At 44.7% G+C, this 9,178-nt stretch overlaps 1 long non-coding RNA gene across 1 annotated transcript; it reads right to left on the bottom strand.

Moving 5' to 3' along the window:
* Positions 1–2,065: 2,065 nt before the first annotated feature.
* Positions 2,066–8,866, bottom strand: LOC148057591 (uncharacterized). Its single transcript, XR_015709160.1, has 4 exons — positions 8,733–8,866; positions 7,679–7,825; positions 4,111–4,288; positions 2,066–2,225 (listed from the first exon to the last, which is right to left on the bottom strand). It is a non-coding gene; the product is annotated as an uncharacterized LOC148057591 (long non-coding RNA).
* Positions 8,867–9,178: the final 312 nt, after the last annotated feature.

The following is a 9,178-nucleotide window of genomic DNA, read 5'->3' as shown; positions in this document are numbered from 1 at the left end:
GGGATACCGGAGACAAGAGGGTTGCAAAGGCTGCAAAGCAGGGGGCATGCTAGCCACTGCTGAGTGGTGTCCACGATAGCATGAGTGACTGCTCCCAGTTCTTGCTGCCACTCGCTATTTGTCCTGTTTTTTCCTGACTCAGCCACCACAACCATATCTGATAGGAGAGAGCAGTTGGCCGAGTTGTTTGCTCCAGAAGCTGGGGGAGTCCAGCTCAGCCCTGCTGGCTTGCACGCACCTCCAGCAAGGGTAGTTGGCCTGGCCTCACCAGGAGAGGACTGTTTCTCCCAGGGCTGACTTAACCAACCTAATACCATGAACTGACCTCCTACCATTCTCCATGCCAAATGAATCCCAAGCTCCTCATGTGGGGATTAATCACTGCCTGTCTGGACCGCTCCTTCTTCTGACAAGGCAGCTGGGAGGGCGCCTTTTGCATGGCAGCACCCGATGCACTCTCAGCAACTCCCTCTGCAGCAGGTTGACCCTGGCCTCCTACCATCTGCTCTGTGGTTGACTTTCTCCCCCGCCTTTGGAAAGGGCTGAGAACAGAGGAAAATCAATGTGGCTTTGTCAAATAATTGTGGATTGTGTTCTGGGCAGTGAACTGAAAAAGCACATTAAAGATATCCTGGATCGATAGGATTCATGCAACATTTGAGTTTCTCCTGTTAGCTCTCATACTAATGCACTTTCATCTTTACCCCTGGTTTGGAGGACTTTAATGGGAGCTACTGTAAAAACAGTTTTCTGTGAAAAGGGTAAGAAGGGTATAATCTGTGAAAAACAATGGGAAATGCTGCTTTTCCCATAATCATACATAATTACCAGAAAAATACCACTTTTCCTTCCCCACCAGAGATCTATAAACTTCTTACTCAGAAGTCTGACTTTAATTTAAGAATATAAATAAGAAACACAAAAGACAAAATATAAAAAAGGTGGATCTAGGTCATTTAGAAAGCTAATGCACAGACATTCAGCCATTTTCCTGGTAATTTAGCAGTCACTTCAGAAGAGAACATAACATTTACATCCTTTGCAGCAGAAAAAAACAAACTAGTCTGCTATCAAAGCAGTTGTCTTCAGCACATTTTCTGATTGAGGTTTGGTGGGTTTTTTTTATCCCCTCTCCAGGTGTATCAGTCTTGGCGTGAAACAGACTAATTACTGCTGGTTTGTAAAGTAAGGTGATAATTTGAAGTACATTCTGGGCTCTTTTTCTTGAGGGAATTTAGTTGAAAATCTGTTCTTTTCAACTGCAGTTTTCAATATTGCTAAACTACTCTACCATTCAATGTAGGAGTGACTGATTTGCTGCCATGTTGTTTGAGACTACATTTGCTTGACCGCTTGTGTATTTCCACTTCTTGGAAAATTCTTTGGCAGAAAATGATATCATTAATTTCATAACAATTTGTTATTTTATGAGAAAGTGAATAAGGCTCAGTTTGATTGCTTCTATTCTGCATTTACAGGGAATGAGGGTTCAAAAGGGCCCTTGTTTCATCTAGTTGACATGTTTCCTATAAACAGAGCTAGTCACAATTTCAGAGACTGAATTTGCAGCAGTTACTTTGCCAGGGAAAACATTTTATTGTTCGATTGTTTTTATAAATAAACACAAGGTTTGATTCACCAGCCCACCTACACTCTGTTTTGTCAATGGAGTTACAACAGAACAGCACTGGTTTTATAAAGGGATAATCATGCTTGTTATAGTCTATTACTAAGTAACACATTTTTTCCCAGTCCTTCTACCTAATAAAATTCTTCATTTATTTTAGAGTATTATTCATTCCTCCCTGCCCTCCTCCAGTCCAGGATATTCCCCATATTAACCTGGGTAAGAGTAAAGGTTTCCATCTTAACAAAAGCAATGGGTCACTTCTTTTCCAAAATCCACTGGATAAGATGAGACAACCCACCCCATCCCATGTTTCTTAGTAAGAAGCACTTGACTGGGCTGTTCAGGCTTTTGTTTTTCACCTAAAGATGCAAGGCAATTCCCAGCTGAGATTATAGTGCCAGCTACATTAATTATGTACCTCATTTTCGTCACTCTGGAAGGAGAAATGAACCCCCAGGCTCCCTGGAGTTCAGCGCTATTTGATGCCCGTATGCACTGGCTCCTTCTGCTCGGCTCGCTGTGACTCTCACCCTGCCAAAGCTCTCCAGCCCCATGGCAGGGACCAGGCTTTCAGGAAATCCTCTCTGAACATCAGCTATAATAAAAAAAAAAAACAACCCAACCATTAGCATCAGCCTTGGTTGTGTCTGCTTGGGTCAAACCTCTACCTTCCTGAAACATTTTATTTATGACCTTTTGCATTTTATTTTACATCGTCCTTCAGTTAAACAACAGCAGAGAGCATATGAAAGTGAAGGCTGCTCTGGAGATGATGGATGAGCCTCCCCACGCTCCCCACCGCTTGCAGCCCATGAGTCATTTGCTAATTTCCTCAGCTAAAACTGACAGACAATTACCAGGCATTTCATCACAGTCATCCAGACTTCTTTTTTTCAGAGCTCGCTGTCTATCTTTTGATAGCAATGACTGCAAAAGCTGCTGCCTGCAACATTGTCTCTCAAAGCTTTAATATTTTAACGCTGTTGCTTTAAGTTCTTGCTCTCTTTCCTCTCCAAGGGTTAAGATAATTTAAATATAATATTGCACATTACAGTGCATCTTGCATCTTTGCTGCTCCAAATCTTTCTTTTGTATCTGCTTCTTTACAGCACATTACTCAAGAACTATTCTGTTAACTGCTTTATGGAAATATTGGAATAAATCATATTATTGGTGGATATTTTTAAAGGGGTTTTGTAAAAGGAACTCATTGGGTCTCCCAATTGCTTCTTTATTGCACATTATGATGTTTAATGTAAACTTAGTACTTACAGCTTAGTGCAATATCTAACAAAAATGCCAGAGCTTCCCTCCCGCCCCCAAGCCCTTTGGCTGGGCTCTCAGCTTCACTAGACAGAGTGTTACACTGCTTGGCAGACAGCCCAAATGCCAGAGGGTCTTTTTACCCATCAGTAGGAAGGTCTTCGGATTGTCTAGACCTGTAGTAAAACCCTCCTCCGTGTGCCTGGTGTTAAGGGCAGCCCTGTAGCCTCTGGCCATGCTGGCACCACCGGCAGATCCTGCCTGCCTGTCACTGAGACAGCCCGCTCCCCATGGCTCAGGGACTGGGGCTGTTCTCCTCTGGCCACAAACAAGGTGACCAAGTGTGTGGCTGGGACCAGCTTCAGAGGCTGCCGCCCTGAACTGAGGAGCCTATATAAGCAGGGCCCTGGCTGCAAGGAAAGGACCCTGTGTTCTCCCAGTAGCTGGCATAGGAGAAGCTTTTTAGGGCCACTCTAGTCCAAAGTAATAGCAGAGGATAACCAGCCTGTGACCTACTGTAACGAGGGTCGTGGGATGTTTCATGCTCATTCAGAAAGCTTTCAGTCACGAGTCCTTGTAAGGGCTTTTAAGAGATTTTATAATGGTCCTAAAACTGGGACAGCAAAGCCAAGAGGCCACGTCTGCTATGCAGTTTTGGTTCTTCTCAAACTGATTAAATGCCCCATTTTAAAACACATGATCTTCCCTTGCAGAGGATGCTCCAGCTTCAGAGAAATGATGTACCACACCATTTTAAAAGGCAACATCTTCTTTGGTAGGGTAAACAATGCACATCTGTGCAGCCAGTCAAAGCTAAAACGATCTGAGGAGCCGGTGATATTTTCTATTCGCAGGGAAGCCCTGAGAGTACCAAGTTCTGAAGTTTGATTTCATCATGCTCTCTGTATGCTGCTGTCTCCCTCTCAGCTTTTTAACTGTTTTGAGATGCTAAATCCCCATTACTTTTACAGCAGAAGTAGCAGTGGTTAGCTGTGAATACAGTTTGGGAAGAGACCGCATAGGGCTGGTAGCCATTGCACATGGCCAGATGGGCTTCATAAGCTGAAAAAGCTGCATGTTAAAACAGACAAGTACTTTAGTGCCTACTGCTTAAGCCTGTTTCAGGCTAAAATCTATCCCTGGCCATCTTAAAATCATTTTTCTTTCCTGGTTTCTATTCCCCACCTTCTGGCATAATGGCTAGAGAACAAGCATACCTCCTTGGTGAAAAGGCCCTTCTTCTCCTCGATGGCAAGATCCCCATCCCTCTGCCTGTCCTTGTGGCCCCATCTGCACCTGCATCCACTGAACTGCGCCTTCAACACCGGCAATCAGAGCTGCAGAAAATACTCCAGGCTTTGGTCTCCCTACTGAAAACACCTGGAAACTAAACCACTGTAAGGCACAAAATGTAGAGGAGTGCAAAAATTAATCAAAATCAGGCATAATTTGGGAGTAAAAATATGATGTTAATTAATCTAGTTGCAAAACCTACACGCACCTCTTGCGCTTGGCTAGGTCTTAACAGCTGGCAAGAACTCAGACGCTAGAAATGTTTCCTGATCTTATTTACTCAACTAAAAATAGCTGTCAGTGTTAAAGGATCCTAGCACTTCATCCTAGCACTTTTGCATTCTGTATGTGTGCATATATATATATAAAAAATGTGAGTATATTATATATATACACACACATATGTAAATGCGTAGAAAATATGTACACAAACATAAAATGCGTGTGTGTGTGTATATAGATGCATACATACACTCACATATAAATATATAAAAAAGCACATGTAAGTGCTTCACGGTGCTATTTTACATGAAGTAGAACATGCAACCAAGAGCAGCCACACAACAAATTCATATATAATGCATCTTACACCAGGAAACTTCCTTGCAAAAGTAATGGTTTATCTGTATGGTGTTCACTCACTCCAACTTCTGACACTTTATAAACTTGAGCCGTCACTTAAACTATCTTAAACTAAGGTGATGAAATCCTCTCCCTCCACCTGCAATTCCGAAGCAGCACTTGGTAATCGCACATGGTTCCTTCTCATAAAGTATTGATGTCACAAGCATTTATTGCTAGGGTAATCAGAGGAGGAAAGGTTACTGCCTATGTATGTGCACATTCATATGTATGACTTCTGCCTATTCTTTGTGTCTCCCCCTTTGATTCCCCAACACATCAAAAGGCTTGCGGAGGACCCAGCTGAGCAGCCACCTGCAGCGAGGAGGCACTCCAAGATAGTTTGCTGTCTTATCACAATGGCCCAGAGAAGGCGGGTGGTCTTCCCAGCTGGGCTTTCTGAAAAGGACTGCCTAAAAATGATTGTTTAAATTTCAGCACTCCCCAGGAAAATGTTGAGCCCTTCCTTTAATGTGTCTGGATTTGTTAACACGCTGTCCCAGGCTGGCAAGCGGTGCCAATCCTCTATTATTTCGTACAGGCTCGGTGCTCTTGTACGCCTGCCGAGCACAAGGGGTGGCCAAGGGCAGTGGAGAGGGAGCTGGATGCGTCCCCCTGGTCCTGTGCGAGCCAAGCCTGGCTATAGCTTAGAGCTGCCAAAGGAGCTGCTCTAGCCTACAGCCCTAGCAGAGCATCTCAGAGGATTTCTGCCCCACTTTGCCTTTGTTTGTCCCATATGCTTCTGGTCTGAGACACACGCTGCTGAGAATATCCTCGCCCCTTCTGACCAGAATTGGGCCTCTTTATCAAGCCGGAACATGACAGATCCTCGAGCATGATGAATCCACCCAAACTCATCTCATTTTGCAGATATCCTAGATCAAATACAAGCACAAAGATATGGGGAGCATGAGGGTGAGAGGGAGAAGAAGGGAAATAGGAAATTTGTTTCTCCATGGTTAATCAATATCAACCAGTTGAAATCACCCTTTCACATGATGTGCTCCAGTGCAACCAGTTGGCCACCCCAGTCAGATGGGGACCACATCCTTTTCTGATTCTCTTTTATTCCTGAAGCTTCTTTTCATCTATACTGTTCTATGGGCTGTCTGCACAGTTGGGTCACTTCCACAAGGATTGCTGCTGATCCTGGCAGACTTGAAGTGGGAGTGTGACTGCACTCCAGGGTGAAAATAAACCTTGTCTTGACAAATACAGCATAACGAAAGAAAAAAACCCACAATCCTGTGAATTTGGGAACTGGCATTTATTTGAAACTGATCTTCTTGGAACTGGTTTCAGAACCACCAGTGATCAAATCCAGCAAGTTTGTGACTGTAAGTTATGAGAATAGAAAAAAACTTTTTATTTCAAGAAGCCCCATTCTCTATAATGGCCTAATCCAAAGGTCCCAGGAATCAGAGGGAAGTTTTTACTGACGCTAATGAGAGGAAGGCAGAGGCACTGACAGCTGGAAGATAATATTTTTTTTTATTTGCCCCAATGAAGTTAGATAAAAAATTAATTTTTCTCTGCAGCAGGAAAACATATCTATTGACTGACATGGCTGACTCTGAATGCTAAGTCATCGTGATCAGAACCAATGCTATTATTAATGACATGAATAAAAATCAAGAGCATGAAGCAGAGACATGACCCTCAGCACTTTTTAAAGGCAGCTGTAACAACAAACGTATGGAGAAAAACTAAGCAGATGGAGCTCAGAAGTATCAGAAACAAACAATTATTTCAAGTCCTGTAGAAAAAAAATTTGTTATATTTAATGAAAAATAGTAGCTTTTCAGTTTTGGGGGGGGGAAACACACAATAGCCTCCAAAAGTACGTCTTCACTATAAAAGTATCTATGACATAGTTAAGAAACAGCTGGAAACACTAATACTACTATCTTCACAGATGACATATGGATTAACACAGCCCTTGAATCACAGCCCTATACAACAAAACTCTCTTAAAGATGGCCCTTCAGACCAGTGGACATGGGCCTGGCTTCGTGCCCATTTGGGTGACCCTCTTCAGCAAAACAAGTTTCTCTCTACTACTGCCCTGAGTGGGTGGGTTCCTAGAACAGGGCTGTTGGAAATAGATCTTTAGAGCTCTCCTTCATCTGCGCTTTCCCAGCTGGCTCCACAATAGTGGGGTCAACGCTGTTTGTAAAAAGGGAAAAAAGAGGGCAGAAGCCTATTTAGAAACACCCAAGCTCCTAAAGTGCTGTGTCTGCGCCAAAGCAACCCCATCCTTTCTCAGTGACCCAATAACATTTAAAGAGTTTTCACTATATCCTTTCCAAATGTCATAACATGGCTCTAATTTTGGCTTTGATCACAAGCTAGCCTGAGTTGCCATTGAAGGATGCGGTAAAATCAACCCCCCCACCAAACAGGCCCAGTTCCGCACAGCTAAAACACCAGAAGGGAACATCACCCATCACAGCAGACACACCCCCACCCGGTTTCCCCAGATACATCTGCGTACGGAGTCCTCCACTGACGATGGGTACAATTTTTAGGCCTTTTCAGTGCACAGAGGTGACAGCTGCTCATTTTTGGATGGGTAGGTGAAACCCTAAGGAGCCTGGAAAAAACCTTGCAAAGATCCTACAGAGCATTTCTTCCCTTAAGGCCCCATCTTGAGACACTTCCCCACAGGAGAAGGTGGCTCATGATGGGAGGAGAGGAAAGGACGAAATCCTTGGGAGCACGCAGAGCAATGATAATTAATGCAATGACAAAAGTAACAGAGAAAATTAAAGACGGCTCTTCAGAAAGTTCTTTGCAGTGCAATTTCCTACTAATCAATGCAGCAAAAATAGTTTCAACATCAAGCTTTGAACACAGCCATAGTTTACCAACCTGTTGCTGTGCTCAAGGTTGCACAGTATGTAGAGAAGTCACTGTTTCACTACACCAGGGCAGTGAAGAAGAACAAGTCATCTGGTTTGTGGTTATGTGTTGATGAGCCTCCTGCTCATCCTTCTCACAAGGGTAGAAGGAATATTTCTGCGCAATGGAAAATTAGACCATTTACTCAAATGTCCACCTCTCATCTAGTGCTAATAAAAGGCCTGGCAGATGTACAGATGTAGCAAATAAAGAGTATATGTGTGGGGGCAGAGGAGCAGCAGGGACCAGTCAGCTCCATGATCTCACCTATGCAGCGTCTGGAGTAAAATAGCACCCACAGCACACACTACCTCTGATGCATGGCCAGATCATGGTACCAGGCCTGGGTGGCCTCACAGGGATGCCTCCTTAGGCACTACCACACTTTCCTGTCTGCTCTGTCTTGGCCCCACCTGATGCTTTTGCATGGCTGAGTGTCGCTAGGTTGTATTGTGTGCTTCAGGTGCAAGTCTACACACCTTACAACACTAGGAAATCCCCTGGGCTTCAGCCACTTTTCCTTGGTGCAAACACAGAGGGACCAACTCACCCCTCGGGTGGCTAAAAATCTTTCCCCAAACATCAGGGAGAGCTGATGGAGGCGGCCACCCCCAGCGACTGAGCAGTCCTCCCAGCTGAAATGGGCTGCTGGGGGGCGGTGATGGGTGAAAGCTGGCAGCACAGAGCCGAGGAGCGGCTTCCTTCCCCAGAGCCACACCAGGTCCTTGCCTGACATCATCACCTTGGGCGTCCATCCCACCGGGCACAAGTATTTTGTGCTCCCTTGGAGCTTCATTTGAGCCCCGTGTAACATGCATACTCTTCTCAGAGGGGTACAGTAATAGGATGATGTAGCGTGTAACCCCCTTCGAAATCCTCCATCTGGACTCAGCGGTAAGTACATTTTCCTGCAGGACTTTGTACCAAGCACATTTCTCAGCAGGACCTAAATGTTATTGCTATTTAAAGAGCAACCAAACTGCAGAGGGCTTTTACAAGCAGCCAAGGATGAAAATATACCTACCCTGAAGTGTTTATGGCTTCAGTAGGAAGAGATGAGCTGTCTGCAGAGGTCAGCCAAGGTTTGCGGAGGAAACCAGTGCCTCTCCACTGGGACACGACATTTTGGTGTGCTTCAGGGAGACAGGTGGACCACAGCACTCAACCTATGGGATCTTTCATACAGCATCTTCCTGGGCTGCCCAGATCTGCTCCATGGGCCTGAAAACCGGCCCCACGCCTGGGCTGCTCCTTTGGACTCTGCAGACAAGTTGTAGGGATGGGGGTCTGAGCACCCCAAGGGCTACCTCCACCCCCCCACCTGGCAGGGTAGACTTTTATCAAGACATCGAAAGCTTTCTTGGTAATAGCAGGCACAGCAATGATTCAGACTTCTCTTTCTGCACCTCCAGATTGTAAAGCCTAAATTGTATCTCATTCCCCCTCTTCCACTCCTCTGAAAAGAAACCC

Source organism: Nipponia nippon, unplaced genomic scaffold, assembly GCF_047370975.1.
Source record: "Nipponia nippon isolate SJK-2023a ecotype South Korea unplaced genomic scaffold, ASM4737097v1 scaffold_1, whole genome shotgun sequence".
Classification (NCBI taxonomy): Eukaryota; Metazoa; Chordata; class Aves; order Pelecaniformes; family Threskiornithidae; genus Nipponia; species Nipponia nippon.
Note: the sequence above shows the minus strand (reverse complement) of the source record. Positions and strands in the feature narration are given on the sequence as shown.